This window comes from Aquarana catesbeiana, linkage group LG05 (assembly GCF_042186555.1).
Source record: "Aquarana catesbeiana isolate 2022-GZ linkage group LG05, ASM4218655v1, whole genome shotgun sequence".
NCBI lineage: Eukaryota > Metazoa > Chordata > Amphibia > Anura > Ranidae > Aquarana > Aquarana catesbeiana.
The window spans coordinates 524,122,541-524,137,698 of NC_133328.1; the positions used below are offsets into that span (position 1 = coordinate 524,122,541).

General features: G+C 39.4%; 1 long non-coding RNA gene across 1 annotated transcript in view; it reads right to left on the bottom strand.

Moving 5' to 3' along the window:
* Positions 1-10,977, bottom strand: part of LOC141146029 (uncharacterized) — a 33,938-nt gene extending 22,961 nt beyond the window's left edge. Inside the window, exon 1 of the long non-coding RNA XR_012244719.1 lies at positions 10,634-10,977. This is a non-coding gene — a long non-coding RNA (uncharacterized lncRNA). The remainder of the gene's footprint in view (positions 1-10,633) is intronic.
* Positions 10,978-15,158: the final 4,181 nt, after the last annotated feature.

Here is a 15,158-nt window from a genome sequence, read left to right on the forward strand (position 1 = left end):
GATACATCAACAGGAAGTGTTTGGAAATATCATTATATTCCAACCAGTATGTGATATTTGCCACTGTGCTGAGCTACAGTTCAGTAGCCATGTCACTGTAAGCTTGCTCACACTGTGTTATTATACACCACATTATTTAAGATTAGGTAAGCAACACGTTTATGAATGGTAAAGATAAATTGTATAGTGCAAAGTGATATTTTCCTTAGAGACAGCTGCCAAGAAGGTAAAGTCAGCACACATTGCACAGTATATATCCTATAAGATGTAAGTACTGTCTGCCCCCAACCAAACAGTCACAAAAGATACCAGATAGCTAGAGAGAACTAACATAAATAGCTTTGTTATTTGAGGATTGAGGACTTTTCTCAGTAGTGTACTAACCTTTACTAATGATCGTCCAGAAGAGGACAGACAAACATCCTTAATAATGGCTCAAGGTTACCTTATGGTAAATACAGCTCAGTATTGTACCTGTCCAGAAACCCTTTGAATCCCATCTTATGTATGCTTTAAATGTTTCATTATTTACCTATCCAAAGGCTCTTACAAAATATGTTAAAGTGTGTGTCATGCCAAAATAAAAAAGTAGCACAGCCTTTGTATCCCTTTAACTGGGCTATTATGCCTGGGGGGGCAAGAAGGTCTGTCCAATCATGTGACCGACTTAGATTGACTGTCACACTAGACACCTGAATGGGGAGCTGGTCCCATCTGCTCATTACTAGAGACCGAGAACTGTCCTCGACAATTTGTTCAATGTGCTGGAAGCATTCAGTAAGTGCACTTTCAGCAGAGAAACCTCTGCCACCCATGCATGCATATGTGTGACATGTGGACGTTAAAGCCCACTTTCTTTGCTAATGCACACATGCGTTATCTGGGCAGCAACAGGTTTAAGTACAGAAAAATTGAAGTACAGAAAAATAATTTTTGATGTGTCAGAAATGCACAGGTGGGCTGTTGTAGGCTGACAACACACAACATTTTTGTTGACTGTGTGGTGTCTGCCCTGCCCAGGTGTCTTTTGCTAAGAGACACAATGCCCCCACTCTCCTCCTTTCTACTGACACACTATTATTCCATAGTGTGAGATAAAAAACGGGAAGGCTAATTTGACTCCTTGCATAAACTCAAGAAGTGTGCACAGGACACATGGCAGCTCAGCATTTCTGACGTGTTCAGCAAGTATATTTTTGCACTTACTGAAGCAGATATAGCTTTCATTGGTATATCTGACAGACCAAAAGGTAGCAAATAAGAGAGATTCATTGTTATGATTTTCATATACTTTAAATCCTCATATTAGGGATCTATGTAACTATGTAACTTCATTTGACAAGTTTATGTTCCCAAAAGATGTTAATGTAACAGTATGCAGCCCATTACTATGATTTTCATTTGCCATTTAAAAAAAATGGAGTTCCACCTAAATTGCGACAAACTTTCATGCTCTATACTTTCACAGTGGGTATTTCCACAACACATCTGCTCATGGTACATGCCTCTGGTTGTGTTTGTAAAGTGGAAAAAAGTTCAATATTGAAAATCTAAGCATTTACATTTCTTTACTGCAATGTAGTCACCAAACTTGAACTGAACTGACTGCCAGAGAATCCACATTTAAAACTATTAGTGACGAAGAAGACAAAGAATACTTATTTTCTATGAAAAAAGCCACTTTATGAAAAACCGGTGCATATAAATGTACAAGTAAAAAAGGATTGTTAGCCATAAGAACCAAACAAATATTGTTTAGCTACTTCAATACGGGCACTTCCACCCCCCGTACCGGTCGCAATTGGAATGACAAATGTGCTGTCATGCAACACTGTACCCGTATCAAAATTCTATTATTTTGTCACATAAATAGAGCTTTCTTTTGGTGGTATTTAATCACCACTGGGTTTTTTTTGTTGCCAAAAAGTTTGAAAAAACCCAAATATTTCTTTGTTTCTGTTATAAATTTAGGCCAAATTAAATTCTGCTACATTTGTTTGGTGAAAATAATCCAAATCAGCGTATATTATTTAGTCTGTAAGAAAGTTATAGAGTCCACAAACTATGGTATATACTGTATATCTGAAAATCGATCAACCCTGATGTACTGATGGCTTATCTCATTTCTTGAGGCCCGAAAATGCCAGGACAGTACAAATACCCCCCAAAATGACCTTTTGAAAAGTAGACTGCCCAAGGTATTTAGTAAGAGGCATGGTGCATTTTTCGAAGTTGTAAGTTTTTGTCACAATTTTTTGGAAAATGAAGAAAAAAAATAGTTTTTTGTTCACTTTTTTTTACTGTCACCAGTGCAGTACAGTGTCATTATATAACTGGTGTGGCGGTGACCAGAGACACTGACTGGTGACAGTATGTAATTTGTAAGTACGTTTTTCAATGTTTTTAAATATTTCTTTCTTTTATTTGTTTTCCTTTTTTTTACATTGTTTTTTACATACTGTGATCAGAGCAATACAATGTTACCATAGTAACACTGCACCACTCTGATGAGTTGATCAGGATTTTTTTTTTTTTACATACTATGCTTGCTTATATACACCTTAAAGTGTACCTATACCCAAAAGCAATAATTATATTGCAGCTTACTAGTACTTGATCCTGCCAGTTCCTGCTCTAGAGTGACAACACTCACTCACTATACTGTATCAATGTAGGAGCACAGTTATCACCCTATGCTCCTCTCCACTGATTCAGAATACAGGACACCTCCTCCTCACCCCCCTAACATGGAGGGAGGTGTTTTGTAGCCCAGGGTGCACAGGAATTTAGCAGTGAAATGTATTTCTGGCAGAACTAACAGGTACAATAAACAGATATAACAAAATATTTACAATTGTATATTTGCATGCCAAAATGGAGAGTATCTTGTTAGTGTTTACATACACTTTAAAACAATCACTGATAAAAATAATTCAAATTATATGTTACAACATAAAATGACAAATATACAATCCTAACATATCCATCATTTGTCTACTTAGAAACTCATGCCAGTGAGAATGATCAAACTGGTTGTAAATTAAATATAATTGTATAATGAATAATCAGCATTATAATTTCAGTAGATCTCCAACAAACTGATCAAAAATACCTGCAACAAAAGCACAGAGAAACAGCCATGTACACTGACCTAATGCAAACAGGAAGAGAGGGATCCAAAACCTTTTACTTATAGCAACGGGGGTCATACTCTAATCTGTTTCTTAACAGTGCTGGATAAGGTCCAGCTCATTAGGATTCAACCTGACAGGGTTTTGTTTGCATAGGAAATTATATCATATGCTGCTTAATGGTTGGTCAGCTTGGTTGAATTTACCAAGCTAATCAACCAAAATGTTTTTGCATTTTGGCATCTTTGATTAATTGATTGATTAATATAATCAAGAACTGAATATTAACGAGCTGCTCTATAAAAGTGCATGCAGAGGTACATCACACAACATTGTGTGCTTCTGTGCAAAACAAATTGGATTCAAGGGAATGAGTTTTCTAAATGCGTTTAAGTAAGAGTGATTAAATGTATATTGCATGGATTCCATGGCCTCTTTTAATTTTTTTCTTTCTAACCAGTTGTAATGTCCAATAGGTATCAGAATTTGCACTGTGATTCCTGCCCTTCCATTATGGCGCTGCTATCTACCATGGTCTACCAGTTACATGCAAATTTTCAAAACATCAGATATTATAGATGAGATATTATTCTAATGATTGTATTTATTTTTGTTTTCAACAGAGGTTCACAAAATTTTTGGCAAAGGTTCGCCCTTTTTTTGGGGCAAAATTCAATTTTTCACATCACTTTATCTATCATAGTATTTTTTCAAACCCATTTCATTCAATATTCGCCTGTCGAAACTGCTTTAAACAAAATTCACCCTTGTGAAAATTTCACCAAACAAGATTCTCCTACATATTTTCTTCAATGGGAAAAAGTGATTTACTGTACTATTCATCATATCTATCAATGTAAATTCAATCTGATATTAGCAAAATATTCACCCATTTATCACCTTGTACATTGTTAAAACAGTCCCCTGGCTTAAAGGATAAGTTCACCTTTAAAAAATAAATAAATAAATGCACATCCTTTTGCAGGTAATATGCTGTTATTGTTTTTTTTTAGGACTGAGAGGTAGACAGAAGCTTTTTTGCCCTATGCTTAGTTGCAAAGAACTGATGGGAACCCTGGGTGAAGCTGCCCTTACAAGATGATGAATGTATCAAGACTGCCTTAAAAGGTGTAGACAGAAGCTCCCCTGCCCACTATTCGTAGCCACAAAGAATTGCCGTGAATCCTAGGTGAAGCTGCCTTAAAGTGATATTAAATTCTTGGTTTGTTTTGATTAAAGATAACAAACATGTTATACTTATTTGCTCTGTGCAGTAGTTTTGCATAGAGCAGCCCAGATCCTTCTCTTCTTGGATCCCTCACCGGCTCTACTGGCCCCTCCCTCCTGCCCAGTGCCCCCACAGCAAGCAGCTTGCTATGGGAGCACCCAAGCCAAGCCGCTGCTCTGTGTGTCCATTCTGACACAGGGTTGCGGTTTGGCCCTGCCTCATCTGAGGAGTGAGAGTCCCAGATAGCCGAGTCTCCCGTGCAACATCACTGGAATGAGAGGGAGCTTAGGTAAGTATTAGTGGGGCTGAGGGGTGCTGCTGCACACAGAAGGTTTGTTATCTTAATGCATAGAATGACATAGACAGAAGATACTATTCATAGTCGCAGGAAATTGCTGTGAGCCCTGGGTGAAGGTGCCTTTACAAGATAAAGAGTGTGTAAAGACTGCCTTAAAGGGGTAGATAGAAGTCCACTAATCATAGCTGCAAAGGATTGCTGTGAGCCCTCGTTGAAGTTACCATAGCCAAGATATTGCAAATAAATCAAGCTACATAATAATACTATTCCTGCCAACTGCATAGAGCCTCCCACTGCAGAGAGTAAGCCAGCTTTTGCTGGCCAGGAAGGGAAGAAAGAAGCTGGCAACCTGAGGCTTTACCCCTGTTAGGCCATTTTATCTTTAAGGCAGATAAGTTTACCATGAGTGGAGAAGAACCAGAGAAGCCAGAGGGTTCAAGGTAATAAACTTGCTACAGCATTTACTCAGTCGGTGAAAGTAGCCTGCATGGCTTTCTGGGGTCAGTGTCTCTTTGAGACAGCTCAGGACAACAGCATCAGAAATTCTGCTGATGTTGAACACCTGTCATTCCCAGCAGAAAGTGCCTAGAGTATAGTTTGCAATGTCTTTTTCTGCCTCTAATTGTTAGGAAGCATCTTTTCTCCACTCGTAGCCTCCACATATCCTCTGGAGGTTTCTGGGGCAAGGTGTTTTGCCCCAGTTCTGGTGGCAAAACAGTTCTTCTTTCCAAAGTGCAGGGTGGGTATTACCCATTCTGCTTGAAGCTCTAAGGAGATTGTTTCAAATGAAAGGTTTTCATAGAAATATACACAATTTGCATTGCCTCTCTTCACCTGGGAGACTTTCTGGCTTTTGTGGGCATCAAAGATAACTGATGTTCCCATCTCCAACAAAATCTGTGGCTTGCTATAGGGCCCATGCACTATCAATCTGTGGTCCTGCCCCTTATCCTCCCATCAGCCCTCAGTACTATGTTGCTGGACCCAGTACTAGCCTTGTTGTTTTCCTGAAACATTCTCATGGTGGGATCTTTATATGACCTCCTGGTGAGGGAACACAAGGCATGGACTCAATCGAGCACCCTGACATGATCCTCTAGATATTTCAGTAATTTGGATGGGTCCAGAACCTTCAGAGATTGTCCATGGAACTGGCTTACCTTAGGAAAATCTGAATCGTCCCACACACAGCTCAGGACAGAGTGCTTGTCTCAGATTCAAGCTCTCCAGACGTGAAGCTATCTGAGTTTCCATTTTTGTATGAAGTCCTAAAACTAGGGGTAGCCTCATCTGAGGCAAATTGCTTTGACCTAGTTTTAACTCAGGCCTTTACAGGACTTTATTCGTCAGAGGAAAGGCTGATTCAGTCTTTGGACAGGTGATTTGCTGATCGCTGAGGCACAGGGATGTAGCTCTGGAGCGGGGAAGTTCTCCCTTCCTTCTTGTTATTTAAGAAATCCCCACAGCAGATACTAGTCGGTTGGTCTGGGAAGGAGACCTGGACACTTTTGATTACAAGGAACTTGATTGTCTTTAGGGTCTCATTTCATAAAGTAACATCCAGAAGTTCTGGGCAGCTTGATTGTCCCTATAGCATTAGACCACCTTAGTGGAAGGTTATACAATCTGGATTCAAGCAGACAATGCCAGAGAGGCAGCATACATCAATTATCAGGTTTATCCTGAATTTAGCTGTAGCAAAAATATAGATTGGTATCAATCAGGTTTTAACCTTGTCAGGCATGAGCATTCCAGATATACTGTATACAGTGGCAGGCAGACTGCATCAGCATCAGCGTCTAAACCTGTGAGAGTGATTCCTACCCCTGGAGCTATTCCTAGAAGTATGTTGCAGGTAGAGGTTGACTACCTGGTCCTGAGGTCAAACTAAAAGCTAGGCCTTTTTATCTCAGGCGCAGTGGCCCTTTGGTAGATTCAGTGGATGCTCAGGTGACTTAATGGGATCAGTACTTCCTGACATATTCCTTCTTTTGTTATCTTGCATGTTCAGGATGGAAGGCATTCCAGTGTTCCTTATTATTCCAATCTGACACAGGCAGTGATACACCAAACTAAAGAAATGACAGGCAGTTGCTCTGAAGGATCTATGGCATCAGGGTCCTCTGTTCCCAAGGATGTTTTTTGCCAGCCAGCATTAAGCTGCCTTTGAGAGCTTGATGATTGAAGCTCAAGTTCTGAGAGACAGGGCATCCTGGAGTAAAAGAATCCCTTGATGCTAAGCTGGGAGGTCTACTTCTTGGTAAATCTATTGCTTGAGTTGTGATGTATGCTTATCTTGGTAAAAGCCTCTGCACTTTCTCAACAGGAGTTTCTTCATTGCACAAGTCCTTTCCTACAGCTGGGCTTAGGTAGGCATTTGCTGCCCATGTTACTTTGTTGGATCTGAAGTAGTTCACTCGTAGCCTTCAGATGGGGTGAGGCGAATGTTCGGACTGGTGATATTTTCTGTCATGGAACCCTTCATGGGTTTTGTATAAGACAAGGTTGTTTTGAATTAAGTTTTCCATCTTCCTTGGGTAGTTTCTATTTATCTCCTCAAACAGAACATGATTACCCAGTTCTTTGGTCTGCCACCAGTTCATCTAAAGTAAGTTTCCGTCTCTTAGTTGGGTGTGGTCGGGATAGAGAGTCTATCTCTCAGGCTTTACTTTACTCTTGTTTTTGAAGATGGATCCTGCACTGATGCTCTAATTTCTAGCTCCATTATTTCAAGTTGATTCAGCAGATCATAATCCGACCCCATGGTCTAAGGTTTAGGTTCCATCCATTGTTGACAGGATGCACTCTACTAAATCTAAGTGCCTCATGAGCTTTTGGCTGCAGACGACTGCTTCTCAGATCGGCAGGGCTACTGCCTTTTGTCTCGGGTGCTTAAGATGATTGTAGCCATATTGGTGCACTTGCAACAGGAGTTGTTGGGTCCTGTCTTTAGTGTTTTTTTTATTGTCTGCGCTAGTGTCCGGGTTTTTAAGGCAAACTTTTGGAGTGTGCATTCTGGGTCTTTGTCCTGCAGATTTGGATGTTGGAGCGGTTGGGGAGGATATCCCAGATGGTGCTCAATTGTTTTTCTACCAGGTGGACATTTGGCCTAATCTGAAGCCAGCTTCTAGTATAAGATCCCTTGAGCAGGCTCTTTGAGCTACCAGCAGTTGACAGCTTTGCTGTATCATTATATCAAGGGCCTGTGGGCGTTTGCCTATCCCATGATGGGATTGCTTTGACCTACTTTAGGTTAAGTACTCTTTCAATACATTCAGATCAAAGATAGCACACTTAAAAACAGCTGTTTAGCTAGCCATAACAGCTATACCTAGTTCCTTAGAAACTAACAATGATAGAAGGCTCCAGCGCACAACCCCCTTGCATTTACTAAAGTTAATTCTAAAGGGCCCACTATATTTCTGGGTTGAAGCCACGGGAAGTAATTGCTGCACGTTTGATCAGCAGCATCTGAACATTGTTGGCACCTTACGTAGAGGTGTCAACCAACACGATAGGCAGGACAGCCAATCTGGTTGTTTTATAGCTTGTTCTTTCAGCACTACTGATGGTCTCAGTAGTCCTCACTACATCTGTCTTTGGCGGGAAAGCAGTAGTTTAATCACTTTCTTATAAGAATTTGCACCCTGATAGCTAGCTATTGATCTACCACATGCATCCTGCCATATTGGTGCCAGGAAATGGGAAATAATATCAAATACTTACCATAATTTTCCTTTCCTGGTGCCAATCCATGGCAGCATACTAAACGCACCCAGTTTGATGCTAGCGATGTACAGGGAATAGGCTGTTGTGTTGGCATTAACTCTGATGTATGCTGCCATGGATTGGCACCAGGAAAGGAAAATTACGGTAAGTATCGGATACGATCATTTTACATTTTGGGCATTGAGATGTGTTACAGCTCATTCATTTTGAATGAGCTGCCTCACGCAATACTTCTCAAAGTATGCAATGGAGTTGATTTACTAAAACTGGAGTGCAAAATCTGGTGCAACTGTGTATGGTAGCCAATCAGCTACTAATTTCACCTTGTTCAATTAAGATTGGAACAAGAAAAGCAGATAACCCCCTAGCGGGACTTTGGAGGCCTACATGGTATCAATCCGTAGAAAAATATAGTTTAACCAGAGAATATTTAAAAATCTCAAGTATAAATTTTATTGACAAAAATTATTAAAAACAGATTGTGGCTGGTGCAAAGTAATGCCAACATAGTGCAAATCATACAAATGTATACAGTTCTACATATTCCAAAAATACCACAATGAAAACATCATGTAACAGCATGAACGTAAAACACCCAACGCATTTCAGAAGTTCATTCTTTCTTCAGGGGTGTGTACATTAGTAGAACAGACCACTTCTACAAATGAAGCAAAAGAATTCTAAGCATCAAATTTTATCATGTTATACATATCATTCCTTTTGTTTGGAAAATAGATAGCACTCACATGTTGTTAGCAAATTGAACTTTTATACATCAGCTAAAAAAAAAAAAAAAAGACAGTCAGTGATATCCATCCTGTTGCCAGGGAAGCTAAGAATAGTACAATATGTCATACCCACTGGGAAGTCCAATAGGACCTGCTAGGGTGCACTCCAAAGAAAGGCAAAATATGTTTTAGCGATATGGTCTGGTGGGAAAGAAAAAGAGGGAAAAAAAACCATAATAAAGTACTAATAACCAAAGTTTTAAAGATCTGTTTACAATATGCATGGGCCGATAGGAAATCAGTGGGGATTGTCAGACCAGAACAACTATCAACAAATTAGCAGCATCAGCTGCAAAAAAGGGAAATATGTATCAAAGCAAAAAACAAAACAAAAAATGAAAGCTGATTGGTTTCTATGCACAGCTGCACCAGAACTTGCACTCTCCATTTTTAACAAATCAACCACAATGTGTGCTTTTTAATTACAAACTGGCTTTTGTTGAAATTACATATATTATAATAATTTTAACAAAAGCATAGTTTTCCTTTAATTAACTAACTAATTGAGTTGAATATCTTGAAATCTTAGTTAAAAAACCTTACTTTCAACTTTTTCTCCTGTCATTTTCTCTTTCTTTTCTTTTTTTTTTCTTTTTTTTTATAAAGCCCTATAAACTACAGAATCTTAACATTTCCCTGTTTGGCCACAGATGAGTTAATTGGATGCCAATAATTTTGACAGTTTTACTCGTTTATTGCTGTACATCTGTTAGGGGTTTCTTAAGAGCTCTTTAAAAGCCCACTTGACAGATCTTGAAAAAGTAATAACCAACCGATATATAAAGAACAGTGCTGGAGGAAATTAGAGAAGGCAAAATTTGGCAGACACATCAAGTCTTCTTCACAGCTGGTAATATACAATTTTTACCTGTGGCAGTGAACACCGAAGAAATACCAGCATAGAGCTTGTGAAAACAAAATGCTCAATCCAATTCTGTGAAAGGCCAAAGTGTTAACAACTCTATTTTCTCATGATTTATTTCAGTGTTGGGCATATGTTTTTCACTATTTATATCCATTTGGTGTATGTACTGGTAATTACTCTAGTGCTTATCTGACTGCCTGATCTTATTTTTGATGCGAAAGAGCTGCAGTTTAAAATGATAAGTCAGCAGTTGTGATGATTAAGCTTGCTAGGGAAAATTCTTGGTCTTGTAAATGTCTTGTACCTGTGAACCTTAGATATTTTGTAAGATTTCAATAAACAGCTTTTAATCAGAGAGCCCTTGGAAACTGAGCTAGGATATTAATGTAGGTGTGCTGTATCTTAGCTAAATGGATGGTGATGGTCTTTAAAGCCAAGATTAAGGTATATTCTGTAATCCTTTCTACCAAAAGAAAATTAAAAGACAAATAGTTAGACAAATATCTATAGTAAAAGAGACACTCAAAGTGGCTGTGTCTAAAGCCCCCCCCCCCCTGCACACACACACACACACACACACATGCTCATAATTACCTCTCTATCACTTCTCTGTCAAAAGTTGGTGCAAATTACCCAGTGCTTCTGGGCATGCTTGGTCTGGTCTGGTCTGCCAGAGGGTAGAGGATCCTCTAGTGCGCCCTGTATTAATAGACTACAACTTCTTATGCAGTGCTGGGGCTGCCAACATGTTGCTTTTGCTTTCCAGATAGACCCAGCTCTCTTTGCACACATGAGGAGGGCAGCTTTAAACATGCTGATCCTCCTCAGCACTGCTTCCCCATGGATTCAGCAGCAGCAGCAGCAGCAGCAGCAGCAGTGAGATAGAAAGCGAAGAAGCTAGAAGGACAGCCAGCCATGCCACCAGAAGGAAGAGTAAGTTACTCTGTGTGTAAGTATGTAAGTGTGTGTATGTATGTCACTGTGTATGAGTACATGTGATTGCGCGTGTTTATGTAGGTGTGTGTATGTGAGTATGTATATGTATGTAAATGTGTGTGTATGTATGTATATGTATGTAACTGTGAGAGAATGCCTTGAGGACAAAGTTTAACACTTTCCCGCTCAGCATATTGTAAAATGACGGCTGAGCGGGAGCACTGTTGTTCTGGGAGGACATTACATAATCACTACTGGCCAGCTCTGGCGCGATATGTCAACCGCCGTGTCCACCAGACACAGCCGATGACAGATCACTGTATCGGCCCACTGTCGGTACCATGAGACCACTGTGGCCAATCAAAGCAGATCACATGACAGTTGTACACAATGAAAGGCTTTGATTCATGCCTGTCATTGTGTACTATTTTGTTGGTTGGTCACAATCATCACATGGTACAGACAATAACAGCTCATCTGTACGATGTGAGAAGTGTGGCCTGTGGCCAATCACAGCTAATCACAATTTTAAAACACTTAATTCAGAAAAAATAGATGCTTATAACTATAAAAAAAAATCCAGATCACCTCCCTAGAGTAGCACAGTGTTGTATTGCTCTGGTCACTGTATATAAAAACAGAAAAAAATTTAATAAAAATTTAAAAAATGATTAAAAAATGTTTTTTTTTTACATACTGTCACCAGTCAGTGTCCCTGATCACCACCACACCAGTTATATGATGACACTGTACTGCACTGGTGACAGAATGTAAACATTTTTTAAAAATCATTTTTTTTTCTAATTTTCTGCAAAATTGTGACAAAAAATTACGACTTAAAAAACTCACCAATCCTTTTACTAAATACCTTAGACTGTCTACTTTCCAAAAAGGAGTCATTTAGGGGGTATTTGTACTGTCCTGACATCAGATCTCTAATTAGGCAAATTAGGCGGTCGCCTAAGGCCTCGCACTCACAGGGGCCTCGCGGCCGCCTAATTTGCCTGTTCTCAATCACTGAAGTTGACGCCAGCGGCTCCGCCTACCCCCAGTGGGACTCTGTGGCTTAGGAGCTGACGGACAAATCAGATACTGCCCGCAGCCTGAGGAATAGCGGCCTCATCACGGAGCGTCCCAGTCCGTGGGGCCTCATGTGTAAGTTTTGCCTAAGGCCTCACAAAGCCTAGAGCCGCCTCTGCCTGACATTTTCCTGCCTCAAGAACATCAGGATTAATCGATTTTCAGATCTATATACCATAATTTGTGGACTCTATAACTTTCCTACAGACTAAATAATATACACTAATTTGGGTTATTTTCACCAAAGAAATGGAGCAGTATACATTTTGGCCTAAATTTATGAAGAAAGATTATTTATTCACAAAATGTTACAACAGAAACAAAGAAAAACGCTTTTTTTTAACATTTGTGTTATTTTCTAGTCTGTTTTGCAAAGAAATAAAAAAAATAAAACAGTGGTGATTAAATACCACCAAAATAAAGTTCTATGTGTGTGAAAAAAATGCTAAAAACTTCATATGGGTCAGTATCGCATGACCACAAAATTGTCATTCAAAATATGACAGCGCTGAAAGCTGAAAATTGGCCTGGGCAGGAAGGGGGTAAAAGTGTCCGGTATGGAAATGGTAATGGAAATGGTTCTCTTAGGCCACATTTACATTGTTGCACTGTGTTATATTATGTTGTGTTATTCTGCATGTTGCATCAGAGCAACAATAGGCTACCAAATGCACTAAATGTGGCAATGCACGTTAGTTGAGGTGTATTAAAAACACGCGTTAAGGTGCCATTCAGATTCACACCAATGTGCAGAACAGTAAAATGCTATGCTGTGTGTGTGTGATTGTCATATAACTAGGCAGAGTGAGTCTGGTTTCACACCTTTAGCTTGATGCATTTTCCATTGAAATCAATGAAAATGCAATAAAACACATGTGAATGCATGATGTGCATCATAATGTGCATAATCTATGCATCTTGACGCACAATTTTTACACATGGATTGCTTCCAACTTTGTTTATATTCTATGCTTTTTTTTTTTTACTGGAACACCTTCAGGTATCTGGTTGTGTCAGTATGGTACTGAGCAGTGGCAGCTGGTGCTCAAAATATTTTGGGGCGCAAACAAATTGAAAAATACTGAAAAAACCCCATCAATTGCAGCCTCACTGTGCCCATAAAATGCAGCCACTGTGCCCAACAAATGCAGCCACTGCACCATCAATTGCAGCCAATGTGCCTTCAAATGCAGCCACTGTGCCATCAAAATGCAGCCACTGTGCCCCATCAAATGCAGCCACTTGTGCCCATCAAATGCAGCCACTGTGCCCCATCAAATGCAGCAACTGTGCCCCATCAAATACAGCCACTGTGCTCATCTAATGCAGCCACCTGTGCCCCATCAAATGCCGTGTCCACCAGACACAGCTGATGACAGATCACTGTATCGGCCCACTGCCGGTACCATGAGACTGCTGTGGCCAATCAAAGCAGATCACATGACAGTTGTACACAATGAAAGGCTTTGATTCATGCCTGTCATTGTGTACTATTTTGATGAGTTTTGTTATTGGTCACAATCATCACATGGTACAGACAATAACAGCTCATCTGTACGATGTGAGAACTGTGGCCTGTGGCCAATCACAGCTAATCACAATTTTAAAACACTTAATTCAGAAAAAAATAGATGCTTATAACTGTAAAATTCACAGTTATAAGCAACCATAGTGTATAAAAAAAAAATCCTGATCACCTCCCCAGAGTAGCACAGTGTTGTATTGCTCTGGTCACTGTATATAAAAACAGAAAAAAAATGTAATACAAATTAAAAAAATTATTAAAAAATGTTTTTCTTTTACATACTGTCACCAGTCAGTGTCCCTGATCACCACCACACCAGTTATATGATGACACTGTACTGCACTGGTGACAGAATGTAAACATTTTTTAAAAATCATTTTTTTTCAAATTTTCTGCAAAATTGTGACAAAAAATTACGACTTAAAAAAACTCACCAATCCTTTTACTAAATACCTTAGACTGCCTACTTTCCAAAAAGGAGTCATTTAGGGGGGATTTGTACTGTCCTGACTCCTGACATTTTCCTGTCTCAAGAACATCAGGATTAATCGATTTTCAGATCTATATACCATAATTTGTGGACTCTATATTATTTATTCGCAAAATGTTACAACAGAAACAAAGAAAAACGCTTTTTTTAACATTTGTGTTCTTTTCTAGTCTGTTTTGCAAAGAAATAAAAAAATAAAACAGTGGTGATTAAATACCACCAAAATAAAGTTCTATGTGTGTGAAAAAAATGCTAAAAACTTCATATGGGTCAGTATCGCATGACCGCAAAATTGTCATTCAAAGTATGACAGCGCTGAAAGCTGAAAATTGACCTGGGCAGGAAGGGGGTAAAAGTGTCCGGTATGGAAATGGTAATGGAAATGGTTCTCTTAGGCCACATTTACATTGTTGCACTGTGTTATATTATGTTGTGTTATTCTGCATGTTGCATCAGAGCAACAATAGGCTACCAAATGCACTAAATGTGGCAATGCACGTTAGTTGAGGTGTATTAAAAACACGCGTTAAGGTGCCATTCAGATTCACACCAATGTGCAGAACAGTAAAATGCTATGCTGTGTGTGTGTGATTGTCATATAACTAGGCAGAGTGAGTCTGGTTTCACACCTTTAGCTTGATGGATTTTCCATTGAAATCAATGAAAATGCAATAAAACACATGTGAATGCATGATGTGCATCATAATGTGCATAATCTATGCATCTTGACGCACAATTTTTACACATGGATTGCTTCCAACTTTGTTTATATTCTATGCTTTTTTTTTTTACTGGAACACCTTCAGGTATCTGGTTGTGTCAGTATGGTACTGAGCAGTGGCAGCTGGTGCTCAAAATATTTTGGGGCGCAAACAAATTGAAAAATACTGAAAAAACCCCATCAATTGCAGCCTCACTGTGCCCATAAAATGCAGCCACTTGTGCATATCAAATGCAGCCACTGTGCCCCATCAAATGCAGCAACTGTGCCCCATCAAATACAGCCACTGTGCCCATCAAATGCAGCCACTTGTGCCCCATCAAATGCAGCCACTGTGCTATCAATTGCAGCCATTGTGCCCATTAAA